The sequence below is a fragment of the Podarcis erhardii genome, assembly GCF_964252035.2.
Source record: "Podarcis erhardii genome assembly, chromosome: 2".
Lineage (NCBI taxonomy): Eukaryota > Metazoa > Chordata > Lepidosauria > Squamata > Lacertidae > Podarcis > Podarcis erhardii.
In genome coordinates, this window is record NC_138498.1 from 104,516,604 (window position 1) to 104,543,217 (window position 26,614).

The window sequence follows — 26,614 nt, forward strand, 5'->3', positions numbered from 1 at the left end:
GGCTGCAAGAGCAGTTCTGAAGACTCTGGGGGTCCAGAGATTTATTTTCAGTTCAAACTGAGTGGTAATACAGAAATGCATGCACGCTATTTAGCTCTATGCTTTCATCCTTTGTGATACACGAGATAACTTAATTATTCCATGTGGGGCTTGTCTATACATTTAACTGTGGACACAGCTCAAGTGGAAACTGACATGCCCAAGCAGCCTGCACATTGTCCCCAGATGCCTTCCCCAATTCATTTCCCCTCACTTCCTTTCCTTAACTTCCCAGCCCTCATTTGGTTCTTGTCAGTAATATGTTTAGCTTCTAACAAATACATGGGCTGCTTGATGCAGAAAGGAATCTGCCTTATACTGAGTCAGAATGTTGGTCCATCTAAATAGCTCAGTTTCATCTGCACTCAGGGCCGTCTTTACCTGGGGGTGCAAGGGTGCTGAATTCTATGGGGCACCAGGCACCCGCTGATAAAGCCGCCTAAGCTCTTAACTATCTTCTTGTTGTTGTTTAGTCGTTTAGTCGTGTCCGACTCTTCGTGACACCATGGACCAGAGCACGCCAGGCACTCCTGTCTTCCACTGCCCCCCGCAGTTTGGTCAAACTCATGCTGGTAGCTTCGAGAACACTGTCCAACCATCTCGTCCTCCACCGTCCCCTTCTCCTTGTGCCCTCTATCTTTCCCTACATCAGGGTCTTTTCCAGGGAGTCTTCTCTTCTCATGAGGTGGCGAAAGTATTGGAGCCTCAGCTTCACGATCTGTCCTTCCAGTGAGCACTCGGGGCTGATTTCTTTAAGCTGATTTCCTTAACTATCTACCTGTTATGAAATACTAAATAATTTTGATCAAGCTGAAAAACAAAATACATATATACTTAGGTATTACCGAAATGTATACCTACTGTTTCACTAAAGGACTCTTGACTTTGTGCACTCATTTACCAAAGATGTGCCATCAGCGGTGGCACTTGTCATTCACAATGACGGCGCTAGTCAGCCAGATGGGTGGGGTATAAATAATAAATTATTATTATTATTATTATTATTATTATTATTATTATTATTATTATTATTACTGTCATTCTCAACAGTCCTGTGCACGCAAAATTAACTCTTACATCAAAATATTACATTATGTATTGTATGGAGCGGCACCTTTGACACCTGAGGGGGCGGCTAAACTAAATTTGGGGGTGCTGGGGGAATCTTTGCACCCCAGCGGTGCATATGCTAAAGACAGCCCTGTCCGCACTGCCTGGCAGCTGCTCTGCAAGGTTTCAGGCAGGGGTCTGTCCCAGCCCTACTTGGAGCTGCTGGGGGTTGAATCTGGAACCCTTCTGCATTCAATGCTCTACCCAAAAGGTTAGTCTAGTGGTAGGAGCGATGTTCTAGGTTTTTATCATATAGGTGTGTTAAGGAATTTGGTCAAACCTGGAATTCACTCTCACAGAAAGTGGGCGTATATATGGGGCAGTAGAACCCCTCTGCTCGGGCAGGTCCCCCTCGTGACTATTCCTTGAAGTTTCTTTCCCCTTTGCTGGCTATTTCTGGGCCGACATTCCGGTGTCAGAATGAGTCTGTGGATGCCTGGAGATCTCTTTATAGACTCTCGCTTGGCCCGTATGATGTTTGCTTGCCCCATTGTTGTAAAAATGGGGGAGCAGCCTCGGTTGCATAGAGTGCAGCCTGTGCTGTGGCTTTATTGCAAAGGAAGCTGTGTATAGATCTTCCACCACTGGATTTAAAGTAATCTGTGTGCTAGTTGAAAGTGTTTTCCAATAAAGCCTTGAGGAAGTGGGTGGAACTTGGATCAGTGAGCCTTACACCATAAGCACTGAGGTTTAATGTCTATAGAATTCCTCTAATACGCCCACATCCTTGTCAATTATTATTATTATTATTATTATTATTATTATTATTATTATTACCCCACCCATTTGACTGGGTTGCCCTCCTGCTAGTAAGGGAAAACATCATTTGGTCTTAAAGTTTTAATTACATATCCCCAGTTCTTGGAATAAGAGGTACAGTGGTGCCTCGCAAGACGAAATTAATCCGTTCCGCGAGTCTCTTCGTCTTGCGGTTTTTTCGTCTTGCGAAACACGGCTATTAGCGGCTTAGCGGCTATTAGCGGCTTAGCAGCTATTAACGGCTTAGCAGCTTAGCGGCTATTAACGGCTTAGCGGCTTTAAGAAAAAGGAAACAAACTCGCAAGAACTCGCAAGACGTTTCGTCTTGCGAAGCAAGCCCATAGGGAAATTCGTCTTGCGAAGCACCTCAAAAAACGGAAAACTCTTTCGTCTAGCGAGTTTTTCGTCTTGCGAGGCATTCGTCTTGCGGGGCACCACTGTACATGATCCCAGCTCAAGCTCAACAGAACGTGGCATTTCAGCATGGTGGGATTGTGCAATTCATTCCAGAAGTGTGCAAAAAAAGGAGGAATAATCCTTGGAGGGGAGAAGCATTCCTGCAAACATACCGTACTTTTCCGTCTATAAGGCGCCCCCATGGATAAGATGCCCCCTAATTTTTGGGACTTGATGTTAAGAGAATGGAGGAGAGATTGTCCAGAATGGGAGGAATGCCGGAAAAAAGCTCACCCAAATTCCAAACGCGATTGAACGCAACACAGAAGCCTCCTATTGTATTTCCAATCGAAACCAGGAGCCGCCAATCACACGCCAAATTGCCGCAGCACAGCCCAATCACCAGCAGCCATTGTCACAGCAGTGACCAATCGTCAGTGGACATTCTCGCAGCAGCCACCAATCACAAGCAGACATTGCCGCAGCAACACCCAATCACAAGCGGACATTGTCGCAGCAGCCTATCACCCGCATAACACCATTGACAATCTACTACTCCAGACAGAAATCATTTCCACATTCCCCCCCTCTGCACTACCCATGTATAAGACTACCCCAATTTTTAAGTGTTGTTTTAAGGTAAAAAAAAATCGTCTTATAGATGAAAAAGTACAGTACTCAGCCAGTCATGGATGGTTGTGACTGACACAATGTGGAAACCTGGAAGCTTGCTTCTCCCGCTTGCAATGTGTGAAGGAGCCATACAAAGCACAAAGCCTTGGCGGGGGGTGGGGGGATACAGTGTCTAAGAGTGTGGTTGTGCAGCCAGTATACCTTATGCCTTTATGGCCTCTGAAAGCATGTGAGAGTGCAAGGTTTGCTTGGAGCATGGCTGGGACTGGATGGTGCAGAGTAGCTGATTGTCTGAAGATGTGCATCTGTGTGATGTCAGACGTGGCTTAAGGTCTGCATGCACTATTTCAATATCGAAGCACTGGGTTCATGCTCTCAGCGTTTCCATGCAGTCCTGGCCTGGCCTTGAACTTGCCAGCAGGCGCAAACTAATGCTAGCTTGTCCTTTCAAAAGATATGCCTTCAATTTTTTCTAGATGCAGCACATCACAATATCCATTTTGAGATAATTGGGGAGGGGGAACATTTCTTTCCAAGTACCCTGCAACATGCATAAAAAAAGTTCAATCTCTCTCGGAACATAAGTATATGCCATATTTCCTGCAATGCGTTCTTTGAAGGATAATAACTTTATCTTTGGGCTTGAAACAAAAGGGCTTCACAAAGAAGAAACAGTCATCAAGAAGTCTTGGGACAACCGCAGCACCGTCAATACTTCTGCAAAAAGAATACACACACACATGTGCACACCCTTAAAACACACACACACACACACAACAGCAACAAACCAATCCCGAACATTTGGGCAAATGGCAGGATCTGACGTTCTGCTGTTGCTCTAGTAGAGGCTCAGGAAATCAATAAAAGTGGGCGGAGAAATATAGGCGAAATTAATCAGTCTCTCAAATATCTCTGTGCCAATGTAAAATGCTTTCTTATCGCAAATGAACTGATGGTTATAAAATGAAATGCGTTTAAAGACGTGACTAAAGATGATTAAAATATCACACAGAACCAAAGCACTCCAACTGTAGTTATCCATTAAATTGACCATTAATAACTTGCGATAAAGAGGAATAGAACTGTGTTCATAAATTTTGTATGCAGATTTTATTAAGCTGGCACATTATATGAATTGATTCCATGACATCTTTGGGTTGTGGCTGTATAGATAAAATGGTCTCTTGTATGAGTCTTTGTATAATCTAAGAATTCTCTCTCTTCCCCGCCCCCCCCCCCAGCATTTTTTTGACCACTCTGCAATCAGGAAATATAATTATGGACTTGTATTTGTGTTACTGTACTGTTGTGTCAGCACTTCTGTTACAAGTTCTGTTTTCTAAGGTTTATAAATCAGGGTGTTTTTTTTTAAAAAAAAAATGCTCAGCCTTGGTCTAGCTTTTGAATGCTTCTTAACCTGATAATGAAGCATTTCCCCTTTCTATATTTCCTGCAGGGAGGGCTGTCATGGTGGGAAGTGAATCAAGGCACTGCATGTGCTTCTGTACCATGGCTTTGTCGACTGCATGTATGCTTTGGGGAAGGGCTGTAACTCAATGGTTCTGCTGGGACACTGAGGTCCAGCTCCAAGGGCGTTCTGACAGTTCCCTCCCTGCGAGAAGTGAGGTTACAGAGAACCAGGCAGAGGGCCTTCTCGGTAGTGGCACCCTCCCTGTTGAACGCCCTCCCACCAGATGTCAAGGAAATAAACAACCATCCGACTTTTAGAAGGCATCAGAAGGCAGCCCTGTTTAGGGAAAATTTTAGTGTTTGATGTTTTATTGTGTTTTTAATATCCTGTTGGAAGCTTCCCAGAGTGGCTGGGGAGGCCCGGCCAGATAGGCAGGGTATATGTAATAAATTGTTGTTGTTGTTGTTGTCTGCTTTGCATGCAAAAGGTCCCAGGTTCACTCCCTGCCATCTCCAGGTAGGGTTAGGAAAGTCTGGAGAACCACTGAAGGTCATTGCAGTCACTACTGAGCTAGGTAGACCAATGGTCTGATTCAGTATAAGGCTTCAGTATACAATCAAATTTGTAAATCTGTATACTACAGAGTCTATAGACTCTCTTTAAAGCAACAAGGATGCTATGTAGTATTGGTAACAAAGGAATCAGACCTTTGTTATGTAACATCCAGGGATACAATACAACAGAACTGCAGAGTCCTGACTCACGAGCAGGATGCAATGTCAGCCATATATTACCCGGCCCTCTGAGTTGACTCCCCACGGCCCACCATCAGCTGCTCAGTAGGGAACATAGGAAGCTGCCTTCTGCTGAGTCAGGCCATTGGTCCATCTGATCCAGTGTTGTCTCCGCTGATTGGCATTGGCAGAAGATTTCCTCAGCTGTCCCTGGAGAAGCCAGGGAGTGAACCTGGGCCCTTCAGCATGCACTAATTGAGGGACGTAGGCTTTGTTGTGGGAAGGGTGCAATTGCAGCACCTTTCTCTGCAAGAAGATGTGCTCCAAGAAGATATTGAAGGAGCAGGTGCATAGCTTGGGGGTAGCCCTGGATACATCTTGGTCACCAGAGGCCCAAGTGTCCTCTGTGGCTTGGAGCTGGTTTGGCAGCTATGACAGTTCCTGCAGTGGAGTAGCCTGACCACTGTAGTCTTTGTGTTGGTAACCTTGAGGCTGGATTACTGCAGTGCTTTCCACATGGGGCTGTCCTTTGGCCTAGTTCAGAAGTGCCAACGGGTGCAGAATGCAGTGTCCAGACTGCTGATGGGACACTTGGCCAACAACATGTGTTGCTGCTGCTGTTGGCATCTGTCTGTCTCGGGAGACAATGGAGGAGTGTGCCTTTGGGAGTGAAGTCAAACCATTGGAGATATACAGTGCTCCTCCCATTGTTAAAACATCTGCACTGGCTGCCCAGCTACTACTAAGCCAGGTTCAAGGTCCTTGTGTTAATTTACAAAGGCTTGGATAACTTAAGTCCAGGGTACCTATATATCCTAGCTCAATCACTGAGGTCTGCAGAACTATCATTGGTCATCTCCTGTGTTGGTATGGCTCATATAGCAGCAGCAAGAAACCAAGTCTTCCATGTTACCACCCAGGCCTGGCAAAAGAAATTCAATGGGCACCTTCTGTTTTAACTTCTAAGCACCTGTGGAAACCTTTCTATGCCACCAGACTTATGCTGGCATTTAAGAAATCCTTCTCCTAAAATGGTTAGTGGATCTCTGATTTTAATTTTATAAGGTTTTTACTGTATGGTTTTATTTGTTTTATTTCACAACCATACTTTAAGACATACAATTAAAATACCAAAACAGATTAAAATATTAGCTTAACTTTCTAAGCATCTGAGTAAAGGTAAGGGTAAATGAACCCCTGACCATTTGGTCCAGTTGTGGCTGACTCTGAGATTGTGGCGCTCATCTCACTTCATTGGCCGAGGGAGCTGGTGTACAGCTTCCGGGTCATGTGGCCAGCATGACTAAGCCATTTCTGGCGAACCAGAGCAGCGCACGGAAACGCCGTTTACCTTCCCGCCGGAGTGGTACCTATTTATCTACTTGCACTTTGACGTGCTTTCGAACTGCTAGGTGGGCAGAAACTGGGACCGAGCAACGGGAGCTCACCCCGTCACGGGGATTTGAACCGCCGACCTTCTGATTGGCAAGTCCTAGGCTCTGTGGTTTAACCCACAGCGCCACCTGTGTCCCATGTAAGCATCTGAGTAGGCTTGTTTAAACAAGGATGCTTTCAGCAGGCACCGAAAAGAGTACAGTTAAGACATCTGCTTGATCTCAAGAGGCAGGGAGTTCCAAAGTGCAGGTGTGCTGCCACACAAAATGATCAAGTTCTCATAAATGCGGAACGAATATTATGTAGCACCTGCAGTAGTGCCAGTTTTCATGTGCGTTTGTTGTAAGCTGGCCAGATGTTTTCTATGAATAGCTGAATTGGCTTTTGGAGCTTGTGCAGACGTTACTACAGCTAGCCCATCCTGCACGTGTGAGTAGGGTACTTCCCTGATCACACTAATGCCTGAAGCTGGGTACTCATGAAAGATAGTAGCAGGTCTTTCTGTGATGAGAAAAATTGCCATATGCAGTTCTTCTAATCATGGAAGTAGCTACAGTGTGATCTTCCGTGAGTCTGCACATCAGACGTTAATTGACACATGGAAAAATGTACAGGAAATCGTTCAGAATATAACATCTGTACTGGTTCTCAGAGGAATAACATTCTAAGAATGTAGATCTGTTGGTTTGAATTCCCCCCCCCCCTTCACCCCCTTTCAAGAGTAACTTTTTGTGCATGGAAGAAAATAAAGTCGGCTTCATTAAATTACTGGCATGCTGTTGCCCAGGGTTGACCTTTATTCAAGAGAAGTAAGAATTAAAGGCTGAAAAACAGGACTGCTATGCCCAGTTCTTTCCCACCCTATTGTTAAAACCTCCGTCTCACCAGGCAGCTTTCCTGCAAAATGAGCTTTTCTTTACTTATTACATCTGCAAAGAGAAGTAGGTAAGCTCCAGGCTTTAATTATTGACTCACATGCTCTGAAAAATAAATAGAGAAGCCATTTCTATTAGCCAGGACTTTACCGCCCATGGTAATATCAGAATTTCCTGTGAATTTTGTAATTAGACTGGAAACATAATGTTCCAGAATGCATACATATGAAAAGGACATGTTCCACCACTTAGTGGATCATGCAGGCATTTGTCAAAAGAAGGAAATGAATGAAATGCTGTGTGTTTGTGGAGCCAGCAAAAGGCTGGAAACCTTGCTACTGATACAGACTTACTAGATAATAAAGTCTTTTATGGATGATTTTTAACAAGCTGATGTGTGTGATGTCTCTTGTTGTGCACCAATTTTAAAAAGTAAAGAATTTAACAAATAAAAGGCTATCGCTGGTGCTGCTTCTAGCTGTTAGGTCTGATCCTAGGCCTTCTTGACAAATTTAAAACTGTCTAATTGCAGACACTCCAAGTGTTCCTATTTTTCAGGGACAGTCCCAGATTTGCAGAAGCCGTCCTGATTTCTGATTTGATCCTGAAATGTCCCAGTTTTCCCCCGGACATCCCTATTTTCATTGGAGAAATGTTGGAGGGCATGGGGTTATTCCACTCACCAAACCAAGGAGATAAGTAACTATACAACCTTTAGATGACATCCGAAGGCAGCCCTGTATGGGGACGTTTCTTAATGTTTAGTGTTTTATTATGTTTTTATATATGTTGGTAGCTGCCCAGAGTGGCTGAGGCAACCGAGTCAGATTGGAAGGTTATAAATAACACAAATGCTTTCTAGGCAGGGGACGAGCAGCAGTGTGGATGAACCCTCAGATCATGTTTGAGGGTCACCACGGAAACAGGATGTTGGCCTAGATGGGCTTTTGGGCTTAAGCGCTTACTTCTAAAATGATTTTTCTTCTGTTTAGGATAGATGCAAAGTATGAAAATGATGTATAGATGGTATCTAACTTGAGCTAAATTAGCAAAAAAGCATAAAACTAAGGAAACCAAGTGTTGGAAATGTAAAATAACCGAAGGGACATTTTTTCATATGTGGTGGGATTGTAAAATTATAAAGAAATATTGGGAAATGATTTATAATGAAATGAAGATGTTTAAAACAACCTTTGTCAAACAAACAAACAAACCCAGAAGCTTTTCTTTTAAGTATTATAGGAGTGGATTTATCAAAATCACAAAAGAATTTATTTATGTCTGCAACTACGGCCACACAGACATTATTAGCACGATATTGGAAAGAAGAAGGTGTCCCAGCTAAAGAAGATTGGCAAATCAAACTAATGGAATATGCTGAAATGGCAAAATTGACAATGAAACTAAGAGGAAGAGATGACAACGAATTTAAGGAAGAGTGGAAGATGTTTATTGCATATATACAGAAGCATTGTACGCAAGTTAATACATTAGCAGAGTTTTAAAATTACTTGTAATTTTGATATGAATGGATTATAGGTAATTCAAATGGGTTTCAAACTTAGCAATGGACATGTGGCATATTGATAAATAATGGAACCAAGGAAGGGACTAGAGGGAAGTCAGTCTGGTTTTTTTTTGTGTTTTTTTTGGAAAATTAATAATTTTTTTTTAAAAAAAACCAATAGATGCAAAGATATTGTCAGAGAACACAATTCATGCATTTTTTTTGCAGAAAATGCAATAAATAGGAACAGGGAAGTGTAGAGTCTTCTGCTTCCATGTAGAGTCCTCTCTCCGTATCATGTGCATTGTTTCACACATCCCCCCCCCCCCAAATTAAGCTCAAGGAAAGAGCCACGAAGAGGAGATTAGATCCTAGGGGTACCTATTTATTCCATAATGAATTTGAAAATGAAAACAAATGGAATGATTCATTCCATTCAGTAAAGAATGCTAAAGAAACCAGGTAACCCCGGAGAAGCAAATGAGCTCTCAATGTCATATATTTGTTCATTTATGCTTGTTGTGCACTGAGAACGTATTCATAGCATTTCCCCTTAGAATCTTATTTCCGTAGCAATAGATCAACTATTGGAGTTATTGGGGTAAGGGAGGACAATTTTTAATTGGGTTTATATTCAAGTCCTGGGCAACAGTTGGTGCTCACAATGAAGCAAAGCAAATCTCAAGGGAATTTCTAAGGTACGTCATTGGATTAAACAGGGGGATATGATATAAAATTATGGAGGGTTTACAGAAAGTGGAAAAATATAAGTTTCCCCCCTAATGCTAGCACTCAGGGATGTCTAATGAATGCTGGAAGATTCAGGACAGACAAGAGGAAATATTTCTTCTCAGGACAATACACTGAGATCCAGCGCTGAGGACCTTCTGGCGGTTCCCTCATTGCAAGAAGTGAGGTTACAGGGAACCAGACAGAGGGCCTTCTCGGTAGTGGCACCCACCCTGTGGAACACCCTCCCTTCAGATGTGAAGGAAATAAGCAGCTATCTTATCTTTAAGAGATATCTGAAGGCAGTCCTACCCTGTTTAGGGAAGTTTTTAATATTTAATTATATTTAATATTGTTTTTAACACTTGATTGGAAGCCGCCCAGAGTGGCTTGGGAAACTCAACCAGATGGGTGGGGTATAAATAATAAATTATTATTATTATTATTATTATTATTATTATTATTATTATTATTATTATGTGCACTATCAAAAGATGTGGTGTTGGCCACAAACTTGGAGACCTTTAGGCGATTAGACCAAAGTTGCCAGCACAATTTTCTGGGCCCAATACATTATATGTGATTTTGGCTCTCTAAGTGACTTGTGAAAGAGGACTGTGATCCGCATGAAATTTACACGTTCAGTTTTGTGCCCTCTTTTGCACGTGGAGTGGAATGGCACCGAAGTGAAACAGTGGCCACACATGTAATAAAATATCCGACAGACGGAATGTGAGCAGGTGATAATTGCATTTCCATACAAGAAATGGCTTAATCTGTTGAATTTCTGCCTGCTACACTATGAAAGGCAGAAGAACCCTGCTTTCCCCTGAAGCCTAGGCTCCAGTCCTATAACTGTTTACCTTGGAGTAAGCCCCGTTAGACTGACTTATTACACAGAGAGATTTAATGTTCAGGGATTCTAACACCCCATCCCACACACAATTTTTGAATTTTATGAGTGATTAGTTTAGTGTTTTGACTGAATGGTTGATTGGGTTAGCCCTCCAACAGACAGATTCTTCTTCTTCTTCTTCCTCCTCCTCCTCCTCCTCCTCTTCTTCTTTTTCCTCTTCCTCTTCTTTATATCCTGTCCTTCCTCCCATAGGTGCTCTCTTGCATTGGGTGAGCAATAAACACCTTTACAGAGCTGAAACTTTCTCTGAAAACAAGCATACAAGGAGAGCAAGGAAGAGGAGCTGGGATCACACAAGTTCACTGCTCACTCCTCTGTGGAGTGGCAACTTTACATCTGAACCAGACCTTAATATATGAAAATAAATAATACATCGCTGCTGTAACTCTGGGGATATAAGCTGCTATTACAAACAAGCAGCCAAACCTTTAAATGGGGTAGAAATTGCACTTATAACAATTTGTTTTCTATGTTAGGCTTTTAATGAAACAAGAGAAGTCCCAATTCGCTTCCATACCTGGAAGCATATTAGGAAAGACTCAGTACCATCTAGGCATGGGAGTAACTTGGCAGGGGTGCTCTTGTTTTCAGATCAAGTAACTATACGGATAATTAGGACGTAGCTAGAATAATGTAGAGTAGCTACTGAGAGTTTGCCTGAAGTAGCAGTGGAGGTTTCTCCTCAGACTAAGCATGCCAGGGACTTGAAGGGTTTCCATGAGGCTAGCCAACTTTTTCAGAGCCTTTCTTCACATCCCTCAGTTCCCCCTGGATTTATCTGGAAGGAAAATGCAAAGTAAGAGTGGAGGTTCCGCCTCAGTTGAAATATGAGAATTTCAAGGGAAGCTGAAACAGTTTTGTTAAAATTAACTACATTCTCATGGGGCTTCAAACATCCTAGTTATCATTATGGCAGTGTCATCCCCAGTATTACAAGTATCATTTTATTGTTGTAAAGAAGAAAAATGTGTGAATGTTTATGTTCACAGGCTCAAAAACCTTTCAGGGGTTGATACTCCTTGAGCTGGTGCCCTTCAGCTCCATCTTGCTCCATCTTCCATGTGACAGCCCTTGAGATATTAGAAGATGGCTATGATATCTCCTCTCAGTCTCCTCTTTTCCAGGCTAAACTCACCCAGCTCCTTCAACCACTCCTCATAAGGCTTGGTTTTCAGACCCTTGATCATCTTGGTTACCCTCCTCTGCACACTTTCCAGCTTGTCAATATCCTTCTTAAAATGTGGTGCCCAGAACTGGGAACAGTACCAACAACATCTGAAGGGCACCAGGAGGGCATAGGAATTATTCATAAAATAACTCCCAAGCAACAACAACAAAAATGAACAGGGAGAGTTCTGCAATGCCTGGCAACTTTAAAGCTGTTAGGATCATAGAGTTAGAAGGGATGTCCAGGAGGCACTATGTTTCTGAGCAGCAGTTGCTGAAACTGCATGAGGGGTCCTTCTTGAAGGCTTCCCCTGGGTATCTAGTTGGCCACTGTGAGAACAGAATACTGGTCTAATTGGGCTACTGTTCCTTTGACCATGAAGGCAGAGTATAGCCATTATGGCAAGTACCCATTGCTAGCCAGATCTTCCACGAATTGGTCTAATTCTCTTTTAAAGCCATCCAACTTGGTGGCCATCGCTTTTTCTTGTGGGAACAAATTCCGTAGTTTAACTGTGCATTGCGTGAATAAGTACTTCCTTTTATCTGTTCTGAATCATACAGCTTCATTGGATATCCAGTGATATTACCTTTTCTCTGAACTAACAAGGCCCCAAAGATGAAGCCTTTGCTTACAGCAGAGTTTCTTCATTCCCATCTCCATCTGTATTTTGGTTGTGCTTTTCAGAACCTTTCTCAACTCTACAATATCTTTGTTTGAGGTGGGGGGATCATAAATTTAAGCTGTATCCAAATAGGGTTACATCATACATTTGCATAATGACAATATGATATTGGCAGTTTTATTTTCAGTTCATTTCCTCATAATCCCTGCCATGGAATTTACATTTTTCACAGCTGCTATACAATGGGATCACATCTTCATCAAACTATCCTCTACTACCCAAGGTCCCACTCCCATAAGACTATATGTGAAATTAAGATTTTGTTGTTGTTAGAAGGTCAGTAATATTTCTGTTAGAAGGTCAGCAAGGTCACATTTGAGTTCTTTGAGAACTCTTGGCAGGATGTCATTTTATTTTCACCAGTATTTTTTACTAGAATCACTACAATTTACCTCAAGTTACAGGTAGGTAGTCATATCCCTTCCAGTAGCACCTTAGAAACCAACTAAGTTTATTGGTATGAGCTTTCATGTGCATGCACACTTGGTATCTGAAGAAGTGTGCAGGCACACGAAAGCTCATACCAATAACAAACTTAGTTGGTCTCTAAGGTGCTACTAAGGAACACGGGTGGCACTGTGGGTTAAACCACAGAGCCTAGGACTTGCCGATCAGAAGGTTGGTGGTTCAAATCCCTGCGACGGGGTGAGCTCCCATTGCTTGGTCCCTGCTCCTGCCAACTTAGCAGTTCGAAAGCACGTCAAAGTGCAAGTAGATAAATAGATACCGCTCCGGCAGGAAGGTAAACGGTGTTTCCGTGCACTGCTCTGGTTCGCCAGAAGCGGCTTAGTCATGCTGGCCACATGACCCGGAAGCTGTACGCCAGCTCCCTCGGCCAGTAAAGCGAGATGAGCGCCGCAACTCCAGAGTCGGTCACGACTGGGCCTAATGGTCAGGGGTCCCTTTACCTTTACCTTTAAGGTGCTACTGGAAGGAATATTTTTACTATTTACCTCAGTTCCTCAGACTCCCTTCCTGCAAAAGTTAGTTCAGGCACTAGGATCTGCCCTTTCTCTTCTGCTGTGACGCTAGATGCAAAGAATTCATTCAGCTTTTCTGCAGTTTTCTTATCCTTGACACAATGGTGTCAAGTAGTCAGAATTGCTTATGATTGTATCTATGTGGTCATTTCCTAAACACTGCCCATTTGACACAGAGTCAGGAATCTGCTCCCAGTGTATAAAATCACATTCTGCTTGCTACCATTTTTCCCTCTGCTTGCTCCCCTTTTTGGATGCTGGCACAGTCCCCTCAGCCGAATGTACCCAGGCCCATGCTGCCCTGCGAGTTGCCATGGCAATGAGAATATCACCTGCAGAATCATTTTGTGGTGCTTTCCTGTCCGGCTTCCTCACAGCGGTCCCTATAATAAAGTGGGAAGTTAGGACAATTGCTCTCTGACCATATGTTTGACAGGTAATTTGTGTTTCGTGTGGCGCTCCAGCAAAACTCTGCAGGCCTCAGCGTTCAGCCCTTGCTTTCCATTTTGAAGCCAAATGTGCTTTAAATTGCAGTAATGCGATGAACCTGTGCACACAGAATTATCTCAGGCTGTGAGAATGCATATTGTGGCAATGAAAAGAACCTAGTTTGAAATTAGCCTTGATGGTTTACAGGCCAAAAGCAGGCCTGGCCACCCATGCAAGAGGAAAGTCATGCAAGCTGAGGGAACCATCTTTACCTTACCTCACAGTACAATTCATTGCAAACAGACTGTGTCTGCTCAAGGAAATAACATTTTACATCCCAGCAGGTACAGAATCAAGTGAGTTAGGACAGGTTCTCTACTCTTGCACTGGAGTCACATAGCCAAAACCTCAGCAAAGTTAATGTAAGTTTGCTGTTGTATTCGTCTCTCACGAAGCCTTCGAGTGCAAGATATTAGGTTAGTGATATTGCATTCTGTTGTTTATACTGTATAATTAGTTTGTTTCTTTTGATGGCCTGGAGGCTTGGAGAACTGCAGAATGTTAATTAAAAATGCAAATAGATTAATAAACAAAATTCTGCGTGTTTTAATAGCACCCCCACTTCCACGATTTAACCTGTACCACAAAATATCCCCTCAGAGTGAGCTTTTCCAAAATATGTTCAGGTTACTGCTCTTCCAAACATTCCAAGGAAGATAGTCCTACAAAAGTGGCCCCTAGTGCATTTTAATTTTATTTATAAATGACATACATTTTTTTTCTTCCTACCTCTGTAACTCTGAGAGGCCAAAGCGTGTCACAGCAAATAGATGAAATAATATATATATGAATAGTGTGCTGAAATACAGTGGAACCTCATGTTCCGGAGGTCCGTCTGTAACACAGAACTGACGCAAGCTGAAGTGCTGCGTCTGCACACATGCGCGGCACGATTTAGCGCTTATGCGCATACTCAAGCGGCGAAGCCCAGAAGTAACCCATTCTGGTACTTCCGGGTTGCCGTGGGATGCAACCCCAAAGCACGTAACCTGAAGTGGACGCAAAATGAGATATGACTGTAATTATTTGGTACTTTTGTTAACAGCTCATACTCAGTACTACACCATTTTGGTCATATAGCCTTATGCCCAGAGGTTGGGAGCTCTTTGGGCTACATTCCTCTCTTTGCAACTTTTTTTTGGTGCAACTTTCCTGTGCAACATTCTGAAAGTCATATACCAGTGCTGGTCAGGTCCAGAAGCAAAAGTAGGCTGTGCAACAAATAATACATTTTACCATTGTACAGTAGGCTAGTTCCTAGACACACCCGTCTCTGTCCATCTATGCAAGAACCGTTATTAGAGTTCAAGGACACATACACGCCAGGCAAATCACTTGGGAGATGCAGCAAGGCCAGTGAGGGGTATGGCATGGAGAGAGATCTGATGGCCAAACAGATAGACTTGGAGGGCCAGAATCAGCGCTTGAGCCTCAGGTTCCCCACATCTGTAAATCTGTATTTTGTCTCAACTGGCATCAAAATGTGTGTGAGGTTATTTTTCTCTGTGAGAGCCAGACAGTAAAATGAGGGGATATATCAATGAATGTGGTTCAGATTGGTGTTATGGTCCAGGACTCTGACCCATCTTCTGTAGAGGAGAAACTTTAAAGATTCTGAGGGTAGAGACAAGTTGATCTCCGAAACTCTGTAAGAGGCAGTTGCCAAAGTGTCCCTGCTGGAATCTTCCAAGGAGAAGCAGCAGACAGTGAGGCCTCAGGTTTTCTTTACTCCGGAAGAGGTAGCTCTGCCCTCTTTCCTAGATGATGCCCCTCCTGAACTCCCTAAACTCCCTGCAGTCTCATAGGGAGTCCCTTCTGCACCCCACCATGCTCAGAGACTACAGGGGGCATTTCAATCCCACCAGAGCATATCTCTATTTGAATGCAGATTTAAACGACAAAATCCTTCCAAGGAGGCAGTGTGGTGTAGTGATTAGGAGCAATGGACTCGTAATCTGGTGAACCGGGTTTGATTCCCCGCTCCTCCACATGCAGCTGCTGGGTGACCTTGGGCTAGTCACACTTCTCTGAAGTCTCTCAGCCTCACTCACCTCACAGAGTGTTTGTTGTGGGGGAGGAAGGGAAAGGAGATTGTTAGCCGCTTTGGGACTCCTTAGGGTAGTGATAAAGCGGGATATCAAATCCAAAGTTCTCTTCTTCCCCCGCGTCTCTCTTCACCGAATTATCCGAAAAGCTTCAGTCAAATCCAGACTAGCTGGAGCAAGACTCCTAGTGAGTCATATATCCAGGCTAATCTTGCTCCACAGGGAGCTCTCCATGGTCCTAACCCTCAGCCATCTGATCAGTGTCTTGCTTTGCCTCTGTGAGCTGAGCTGACAGAACATTACAATGCCAAGGAATTTATACGTCTAAATGCCTGGCATGGATAATAACGCTAGGGATGATTGCTCACAATGAGAGTCTCTTCGGAGACACGCTGGTCGACTCTGGCTAGGGCTGACTTCAGTACCCCTATGTTTGGGGTAATGTGATTTAGTTGAATAATGTGCATAGCAACTGAGCCTTATGCACATTCACTCTGCCTCATGGATAATGTGCATGTAATCTGACAGTAATAATAATAATAATAATAATAATAATAATAATAATAATAATAATTTATTTGTACCCCAGCCACTCTGGGCGGCTTCCAACAAAGATGAAAAATACACTAAAATGTCACATATTAAAAACTTCCCTGAACAGGGCTGCCTTCAGATGTCGTATTCTGTACTAATTTCCCAGGTAAATTGTCTGGTCATTATGCAGGCCTTGAGGAGTGTGCACGTTTTGAATGGTGAGTTTGAAAATATATATATATTGATCAGGGCATGTGCAGAATTTCCTCTTTGTGGATGCATTTATGTGTGTCTTCTCCATGAAGCATGGTGAATATGCACTATGACCAGTTCCTGAGCTGCTTGTGGGCTTCCCACGAGCATCTGTTTGGCCACTGTGAGAACAGCATGGTGCATTAGATGGGTCTTTGGGTTGATCCAGCAAGGCTCTTAGTTTATACAATCCCAAATCCCATCCCTAGCATTCCTTTAGTCGTGGAGAATTGTGAGAGATTTCTGCTTTATAACCCTTGTCTAGCTGCTTCCATAGTAGTTGGTTAGAGAGGACTAGTACTTGATCTTGCTCAGAATAAGGCCGCTCCTGAAAATCTTAGTTATAGGTAGGTAGCCATGTTGGTCTGCAGTAGTCGAGACAAAATAAAAAAAAAATCCTTCCAGTAGCACTTTAGAGACCAACTATGTTTGTTGTTGGTATGAGTTTTTGTGTGAAAAGAGAAGACCTTGTGGTATAGAGATCAGTGTTGGATGTGGACTGGGAGACTTGAATTCCAATCCCTACTTGGTGCATGGCTTCCACTGTGTCACCAGTTGTCTCAAAGGATTGTTGTGAGAGTAGAAAACAAAACAAAAACATAAACAAAAAAACCATCCATGCAGGCCACTTATAACTTCTTGGAGGAATAATGGGATATATATGTGAAGAACTGATGAAATTTTAAATCGTTCTCAGTTGCCTTTAAACAGAGGATAGGTGGAGGGTATTTTGTTGTTGAACTGCAGGCTTTATGCATTGCTTTAAAAAAAAATACTGAAGTGTTCAGAACAAAAATAAATAAGAATGAGCTTCTTGTAGTTAAGTTTTTAAGATAAGCTCTATATTAGCTTTTCAGCTGTCCTAACACACTACAAAAGTAAAATATTATAAATGAATATATAAAAGTAAATTATGTTTCCTACAATTTTACTGAAAAGGACAAATTCCAATAGTAATAACTTTCCTCCGAAAGGTTAATGAACCTCATGGAGAGGGGATTGTTAATTTTTCATTCCACTTCTGTGGGCTAGACTTCTTTCTGCTTGACATGAGTTACCTTTGATGTGTTCAACTGATATTAAGAAAAGTCTTATAAGTAATCCTTTCATTTATCTTGAACTTTGCATGCGGTAATACAGAATTTTAATTTAAATTACCTCTTTTACATATCATATCAAAGAACAACATGGCTATCTTATACAACACAAATTACATTTGATTGGGAAAAGAAAGCTATGTAGTCTTAGCATTGAGAATTAGGTTTTGGCTTTGGGGGAGGCGGGGTGACATTTCTCTGCATTGCTAATAAGGAATCCTTTTCAATTCTTTCTTCCCTTGCTAATCTTTTATTGGGTTTGCGGGACATTAATTTATCTTGTAAACTCTTAAAGCAGGTGAGGCAATAAAGCAAAATATAAAGGTGTCCTCTTTTTTTGGGGGGGGAGGTCAAATGGAGTAGCCATTCTCTCCTCTATGCTACCAAAGAACAGCGCCCAGACCCTACGCAATTTGGTTTTCCAATATTGTCCCGAGTATACCCAGCCCCAGCGAAGACAAGCATTTGGAAGTTGAATTCTTTATTGGCAAAGCACTCGATTGCACCAGCTCCCAAGGTCCAAGGGATATAGGCACCACTCCTGCAAATCATCTAGCTAGTCATCTGCTTCTTCAGACTTGTGCTCTGACCTGGACAGTTGACACAGTAGCCTGACCACGCCCCCTTCAGCACACTTAACCCCCCTCATCTGACGTAGTGCACACAAGCAACTGGTGACTTCTCCTGTGCGGCATCTCCAACTGCTCCTGTCGCTTTAAGTGTCTCCTTGTCCTTAGAGAAAGTGGGGGAGGAGATGGAGGAGATTCTAATGGCCTGACTCTTTCTGGGCCTGTGTCTTTCTTTGCCTTCCTGCAACTCTTCCCCCACCTCGTCTCCTCCCATCTCTGACTGCCTGGACTCTTCCCATTCACCCTGCCTCATGGGTGGCACAGAACCCCACAAATTGCTGCCCCCTTCCCCAGGAACATCTTCCTGTTCTCCTGCCTCCTCTGCCCACCCCTCTGGCTCCTGCCTCTCCCTGACAGATATGCATTTTGAACTTAAAGGTAAAGGGACCCCTGACCGTTAAGTCCAGTCACGGACGACTCTGGGGTTGCGGTGCTCATCTCGCTTTACTGGCCGAGGGAGCCGGTGTTTGTCCGCAGACAGCTTCCAGGTCATGTGGCCAGCAGGACTAAGCCGCTTCTGGCAGACCAGAACAGCGCATGGAAACTGTGTTTACCTTCCCGCCATAGCGGTACCTATTTATCTACTTGCACTTTGACGTTCTTTCGAACTGCTAGGTTGGCAGGAGCTGGGACCGAGCAACAGGAGCTCACCTGTCATGGGGATTCGAAACGTTGACCTTCTGATCGGCAAGCCCTAGGCCCAGTGGTTTAGACCACGGCGGCACCCGCGTCCCATTTTGAACTTACCCAGTGATTTTTAGTGCTTCAGAGAGCATGTTCTCTTTTCTCTCGATCCTCTTCAAGACCATGAGCAGATTGGGGAGAAAACTGGAATCAAACAAAGGAATGCCAACAGCAACGTGAGTCTGATTAAACCTGTCCTCCTTAGGATTACCATATGTTCATTGATCAAGTAATTAATTGTGGTGCTGCAGTTGCAGATACCTCTCGTGGAAGGTTGCCAGATGTCCTGTAATTTAAAAGATGTCCCTGTCTTTTTAAGGGATGCGCTACATTCCAGAAGTTTATAGCCCATGTGGAAGGTAATAGATCTTCTTTCAGAGCATCAACAACCGCTTATAATGCCATATAACACAGCTCTGCTGTCTTTCATTTTTGAAATTTTATTCTTGTAAACTTCCTGCATTTGTTTTGTAAAGACTAAAGTACAGAAAAATATGATACTTGTAAGGGCTTGTTTGCATTGGTATGTATGCATATGCTCATAAGCAAAGGTTGTTGATTCAAGGTTGTTTTCGTCATTCAGTATTTTCCTTCTTTGTGTATTTATAGCCCACCTTTCCTCCAATAGATTCAAGAAAGTATACATGGTTCTTTCCCTCTCAATTTTATCCTCACAGCAGTTCAGTGAGGTATCTTAGGCTGAGAGACAGTGACTGACCCAAGTCACCCTATGAGTTTTTTGGTTGGATTTGAACCCTGGGATTTCATCCTTGGTCTTTCTGATCCTGCTGCAATGCTTTAGACATGACACCACACTGACTGCCTTGTTTACACGGACACACATTTCCATGTTTATGAGAAATGTATCCATTTCTTATCATTTTAGTATCTTGGGAATTCAAAGATTTGCCAATTTATACTCTCTAACCTATTTTAAGAAGCTAAGATAAAGGTCCTTGTTTTCAGTTTTACTAGATGTTTCCTTTTTTGTTCTCGTGACTTCTCTCAAGATGAAGAGGAAGCGAGTCAAGAACATCTCATTGCCTGGAGGCACTTCTCGTTGCATTAATTAACCCCTAGATTTTGTAAATAACTCATATAACCGTTTTCAAGAAAAACAAGCCATTTCCCTAGCTCTTTGATCGTGCTACATTGTTCTTCAGCTCTGTTAGGGAATTTCACACCCCTGTGATTATACAATCTTAAAGTGGGTGGGAAACAAATAAAATAAAAGCACAAGGTAAAATTCAGGAAGTACTTACTTGGAACAAAATACTGCTCCGAGAGGATGAGAAATAAAATTCCAGTGTCCCTGCACCTAAATCCATGGCCATTAGCAGTTATGGGATTTTCAGGGCTGATAGAAGGAGATTTTGCATGCAGAACACCCAAAGTTCAATCACTGGCACCCCCAATTAAAAGAATCAGGGAGCAAATGAAAGGACAGGGAACATGGGTGTGAGGTCCTGGAGAGCCATTGCCAGTCAAAGTAGACAATACTGAGCTAAATCGAACAGTTGTCTCATGGTCTGACATGGTATAAGTCAGTTTCACATGTTCCTAATTTCCTGCATCCTTAGAATGAGTCATCTTGGAAATTGGGTGGGGGGGAGGTACCAGATGAGGCTGGCAAAGGTCTCTTATCCGAATCTAGATGCAGAGGCCTCCACCAAATGGTTGAAAAATTATTCAGTGTTTCATTTTGTCACGATAGAGATTTAGTCACGATCACATGCATTTCTGGATATGTAGGAGTTCCAATGAGCTATGTTACAGCTCAGTGAGAGCAATTTGTGACTCAGTTATACAAAACACTCACGCTACTAAGTGCTGTAAGTCCACTTGCAAAAGTGCCTTTAGATTACGCAATGTGGTAATGGTCTTTCCTCCTGTAAATTCTGTTGGCCCATGTTGCTGATAGCCATAGGCCTGCGGACATTTGGGTTGCTGAGTGTCAGCAAGTTCCTAACAGGCGGGGTGTGTGCTGAAGGCTGCGAGAAACATGCAGGGAGCCAGCAGGATGCTGAGCTGCCCTTTGATCACTAGTTGTTTAGAACCACAGTGAACATCTGATTAGGAAAAACCAACAGGACGGGCGGTGAAGGAAGTGTGAACCCTGATCCAAATATACCTGTAGTGCTGTTTCTAAGGTTATCTGTTGACCTGCTGAATACACACTATATCTTACTTTTGTGCCTGAAATGGAAACATCTTTTCTGCTTGCTTCTCTGGTTGGAAACTAGCAAGTGTTCTGATAATAAAAACTTCTGGGTTAAACTTTGAGCAACAGTCTTCTTGGCTTGGAGGCGAAGATTTTGACCTGTTCTTCCTAGATTTCCCTCCCTTCCTGCTCTATGTGTGATGTTGACAACTCATGTTTGCTAATCTGGTTTTATTCTGCACTCGTCCCATTAACTGAACTGTTTTCCTGATTCCTGGCCTTGGCTTTTCGTTGATTATCACTCCTCTTCTGTCCGTGATGGCTTCCTATAACTGTTTTGGTGTAGATATTACCTACTGGAGCTCTGAGTCTCCAAGGTTTTTCCCCCAAAGATGCTTACACCTGACAGCTGAATCAGTAAGATACACAATCTTTAAAAACCCACATCAATAGGTCTCTAGTAAAATCAACAAAAATTAATCATTTATAGGTTACATAATGGAAAAATGCCTGCTTAAACAGGCAAGTTTAGCCATGTCTTCTGAACAGGCTAGGACAGGCCATCTTGTCATGTGAGTTTATAGTATCTAAGGCAGTGCTTTCCACATAGATGTCAAGGTATGGGGTGATGAAGTGTCGATTCTGGTTGTATAGGGGTTTGACTAAAATCAACAATACTTTGTGCCCAGAAGCCAGCAAGTAGCCAGTGCCACCAAGAGATTTATGGGCTTGGAGATCCCCAGCAAAGGAGGTGGACATTCCCAGAACATTGTATTTGTTGATCCTGGAGGTGACCAACGCATGACTGATGCTTCCCACATGTTGAAACAGCACCCTATTTGTGCTGCTTGCCATTTCTCAACCAATGATATTGCTCTTTCAGGCAAAGTGTAACCTTTCCTCCCATGGAAATATCTTACTGGAATTAATTCCCCCTAAAAACCCATTTAAACTTTGGGCCACTGTTTCCCTCTCCCAGATCCTTTTGAGGAAATGAATAAATAACCTTAATCAGTGAAATAATTCTGCTTTAAGCTTCAGTCAGTAGGCTTGTCTGCTCTTAGGAATTTATACATTTCATTATTAATAATAATGGTTGTTGATCTACATAAAGGAATGGCTTTCTTTTTTCCATCTTCTAAAAAAACCCACCCTGTTGTCTGCTGTACGACTATGTTAAAAGATGCAGATACTAGATGATTTCTTTTTTAAATTGAAGTGAATAATGTATGTTCAAAGGCTCTATTTTTTCCCTACTTCTAAGGGTTGTTAATTGGTGCTATTTAAGATTAAAAACCCATCGCTGTTCATTTGAACATGAACGTCTTTAAGGGATTTTTTGACAACCCATTAATCTTGTGCATTCAAGCCCACCCCCCATAAGCATATGCAATTTTATGTGAATTTTGTGTGTGTAGTAGAATTAGTAGTAGCAAAGACTCCTAGAGAGAAAAGTCACTGGAGAAGAATTATGTCCATTTTCATAACGTACCGTATTTTTCGCTCTATAAGACGCACCAGACCACAAGATGCACCTAGTTTTTGGAGGAGGAAAAGAAGAAAAAAATATTCTGAATCTCAGAAGCCAGAACAGCAAGAGGGATCGCTGCTCAGTGAAAGCAGTAATCCCTCTTGCTGTTCTGGCTTGTGGGATAGCTGCACAGCCTGCATTCGCTCCATAAGACGCACACACATTTCCCCTTACTTTTTAGAAGGGAAAAAGTGAGTCATAGAGCAAAAAATACGGTAAATCAGGATGGATGCTCAACAGATACCAGTCATCATATAACCTCGGTGTAATCTTTGTGCAAACAAATAAAGATGAATGCTCAATAAACAAGTAATCTAGAAAAGCTCTAGCTCTTGATGAACCTTGGTTGCTCTCTTGAACATGTATATTGCTTTCCTAGTGGGTTGGGATGATTTTGTTTTGCTTAGCTACTTTCTTGGTATCTTTGCACTCTACTCCTTCAATTCTATTGTGCCTTACAGTTCCACATGGATCTCAATGCAAGGTTTGTTTTCATATACCAATAGGATTTATTTCCTGTTTCCTTATGTTCTCCTCTTATGAGTGCAGATATAATCCATGCCCCATTGATTCTGAGTAATCAGCAGTTTGCAGAGGAATTTTGGATAACTCATAATCACCAAGCAAACCATTTTATTCCTGTTCTTGAAGGCCAATTCACTAGACTGGCATGGAGCGAATGTAGGGTCACTCTATCTGGACTGTGGAAAGTGATGGCGTGGTTCATTTTGGGTGCAGTTTGCAATGGAAACTCCTGAAGAAATCTGAAGGAAAGTGATTTCACTAAAAATTGGGTTGTGGGCTGTGTGCAACTGAGCAATACAATAGTGTGCCTAGGGAGATCATTGAATCTTTTTCCAAAAAAGTTTTTGAATTATACTGGAAAGGCTTGTTTTAGTTATGAGTTATAAAAGAACATATGGATATAGGTCTTTATTTATTTCATAAAATTTGTACTTTTGTGATTGTAAACCCTCCCTCAAAGTAGCTTAAAAATATGTATACAGTTGAAAATTTTATTCTCAGCGTCTCTAAATAAAGAAACTTGCAGAGCAAAGTTGGAAAGATATGTTTGCATGCAGAAGGTGTCACATTCATTCTCTGGCACCTTAGAGACCAACTAAGTTTGTTCTGGGTATAAGCTTTCATGTGCATGCACACTTCTTCAGATACCTAAGTGTGCATGCACACTTATACCCAGAGCAGCTTATACCCAGAACAAACGTAGTTGGTCTCTAAGGTGCTACTTTAAAAATATATTTATTTATTTATTTATTTCGACTATGTCAGACCAACACGGCTACCTACCTGAATCTATTCTCTGGCACTTCAGCTATTATTTATCCATTTAAAAAGAGATCTGGTAGGAGGTGAGAGAACTGTAACTGAGACCTGGAGAGTAGCTACTACTTTGGGTGAATACTGCAGGGGTATAAAGGTAAATGGTCTGTCTCAATTTTAGGCAACTTTGGTTTGCAAGTGGCTATGGTCTTTTGATGGGTTTTTGGTCCAATTTATGCTGTTATGAAACACTCCCAGGGAAGAGGAACAATGGGGGATCTGTTCCCAGGCAGAATGGCTGCACACATGCAGAACTTTTGCTCTCTGCCTCCTCCTGCCTGATCTTCCTGTGTAGAGAACCAACACTAGATCCGATCATGGGAACTGGGTCCTTGGTTGAGTCTGCTTCCTCCTCCTCACATGAGGTCCAGTAAGCTCTTGTCTTGCTTCTCTATCTCCAGCGACTAGCTTTGGGTGTTTGTATGTGTGTGTGTGTCTTTGCTTCATGATCTATAATGATATATAGATATGCACCAGCTTAAATTGAAGATGGATCTTGTCATTGGGCAGATTGAAGCAGGTCCCTCAGGCTGAAAATCTTGTTGGGTGGGGATGAGGGAAGCAATGAAGTGTTATAGTACAGAGCTGTGGGTGCCAAGCTGTGTGCCCTGTACTAGGCATGGCCGAATACACTCATTTTTGTTTCGGTCAGTTTATCATTTTATCCACTCTTAAGAATTCTCATGAAAATCCAGCAGCATTGTAGTGCAAATTTATCCTAATATACATATTGCGCTGGTGCAAATATGCTTAACATACACATTTTTTGCAAAACAATTTTCTTTAATATAATGCATTTCTGTTTGTTGCTTTCATTAATACATGCGTTTTTATGCACACACTGCCCTAGTATGCGCATTTTGGTACACAATACTGGGCTGGAGAACTGGACTGCAAAATTTGGAGAAGTGTAAATTTTGAAGGAGAGCTGTGTTTTGGTTCACATATTGCTTTGGAGAGTGTAGATTAGGTAGGTTCACATTTAAATGGGCACTGAATCTAATTTCTCCCTCATTCCTACCCTGTACCCCCAGAAAACTATCCTGCTGCCATCAGGTTTGGTGAAGGGCACCATCCCATTGACAAAGACTCAAAGTCCAGTTGGCTTCTATGTGGAACCAGGGAGGGGGGTGGCGCTTATTGCCCTTCACATCAGAAAGAAAAATGTATTGAACTAGTCCTGTGGGTTATGTTACATATTTGAGAAATGTGTCATTCCTTAGATCCAGAATCCCAAGAATTCTTGTCCCCACCACACAAAAAAGAAACCTGGTAGGAATGTGTTACAGTCTTTTCACTTTTTCAAAGGTCATGCCTGCTGTTTTCTTTGATTCTCTGAAGGCAAACTTTACCTTTAATATAAATTAGACCCCCCCCCTTTCTCAAATGGCACTGCTGACTCTCTTTTCCTCTGTTTCAGATTTTGTATAACTTGCAAAAAATAAGTTTAAACTGGCTAATTATCATGATTATGAACCACTGCACCTCTTTGAAATAAGAAAAGCAGCAAAACATCTAGGTGATATTAAACCATCTGCTGTTGAAATGCCAGGCACCTCCCCCCCCCCCAAAGTTTGTATCCATTAAATAAACACACTGTGGTGATTGCAGGATTTGAATCGGCATAGAAGAACAGATTTAAGAACTTAAACATGAATAATGAGGGAAATTGTAAGTTTCAGCACATATGGGATGGCATGTGTTTTGGGATAGGTGTTAGGCTGGCTGTCCATATGTATCTTGGCTGCCTCCTCCATTTGTACATTGGCTAAAGCACATTCTCACTGAAGGAATTGAAAGACATCAGGTTGCAATCTGTCCACTTGAGAGTTATCATAGCTCACCATTCTGCAGAATATAGCTCACTGTAAGCCTTTGGAAACTTGGTCCCCTTCCAAAATGGCACTGCTGGCTGGGCGTGATGGGAGTTGTAGTCCTAAATATCTAGAGGGCACCAGCTTTTGCGAAGGCTGCCCTGAAGGAACAAATGCTGGCCTGTTTTGCAATGACTTCAGATTTTAGCTTCTGTGTCGAAATTGTTTCTTTCCCTTTTTTCTGGTACCATGAAAAGACTGTTCCATGCTTCCCATTTGCAATTGTGTGGTTGCCGTCGGGGTCATTACCTATTCTCGAATCCATATGGGGTTCTTCAAATATATCATTTTTTAAAAATTCATGGAGAATAACTTTTTTAAAGCAAACTTTCACAGATGGGCTTTGGGCTGATGTCAACAAACCTGACCTTTCAATCTCTAGTGCAAATGGCAATAAAAAAAACCTCACCTATCTAATCTGACTGCAAATAGCTGTAGCTTCACTGATCTAGCCTAATCAAAGGAACAAGCCCAGAGGGGTTTAAAAGGATTTTTTTTAAAAAAAATTGCCATTGCCATTAATTAAATTGGTAAAGTATAATGAAAGATCAGGAAGGGTGCCAAATGTTGAGATCTGCAGGAGGTTGAAGGCACAGGGTCCAGGGTCCAGGCAAAAATATGGGTTAAACTGCAATCAGCT

At 42.4% G+C, this 26,614-nt stretch overlaps 1 protein-coding gene across 7 annotated transcripts in view; it reads left to right on the plus strand.

Moving 5' to 3' along the window:
* Positions 1–26,614, plus strand: part of FHIT (fragile histidine triad diadenosine triphosphatase) — a 1,027,317-nt gene that overhangs the window by 424,125 nt on the left and 576,578 nt on the right. The gene's annotated exons all lie outside the window — the stretch shown is intronic.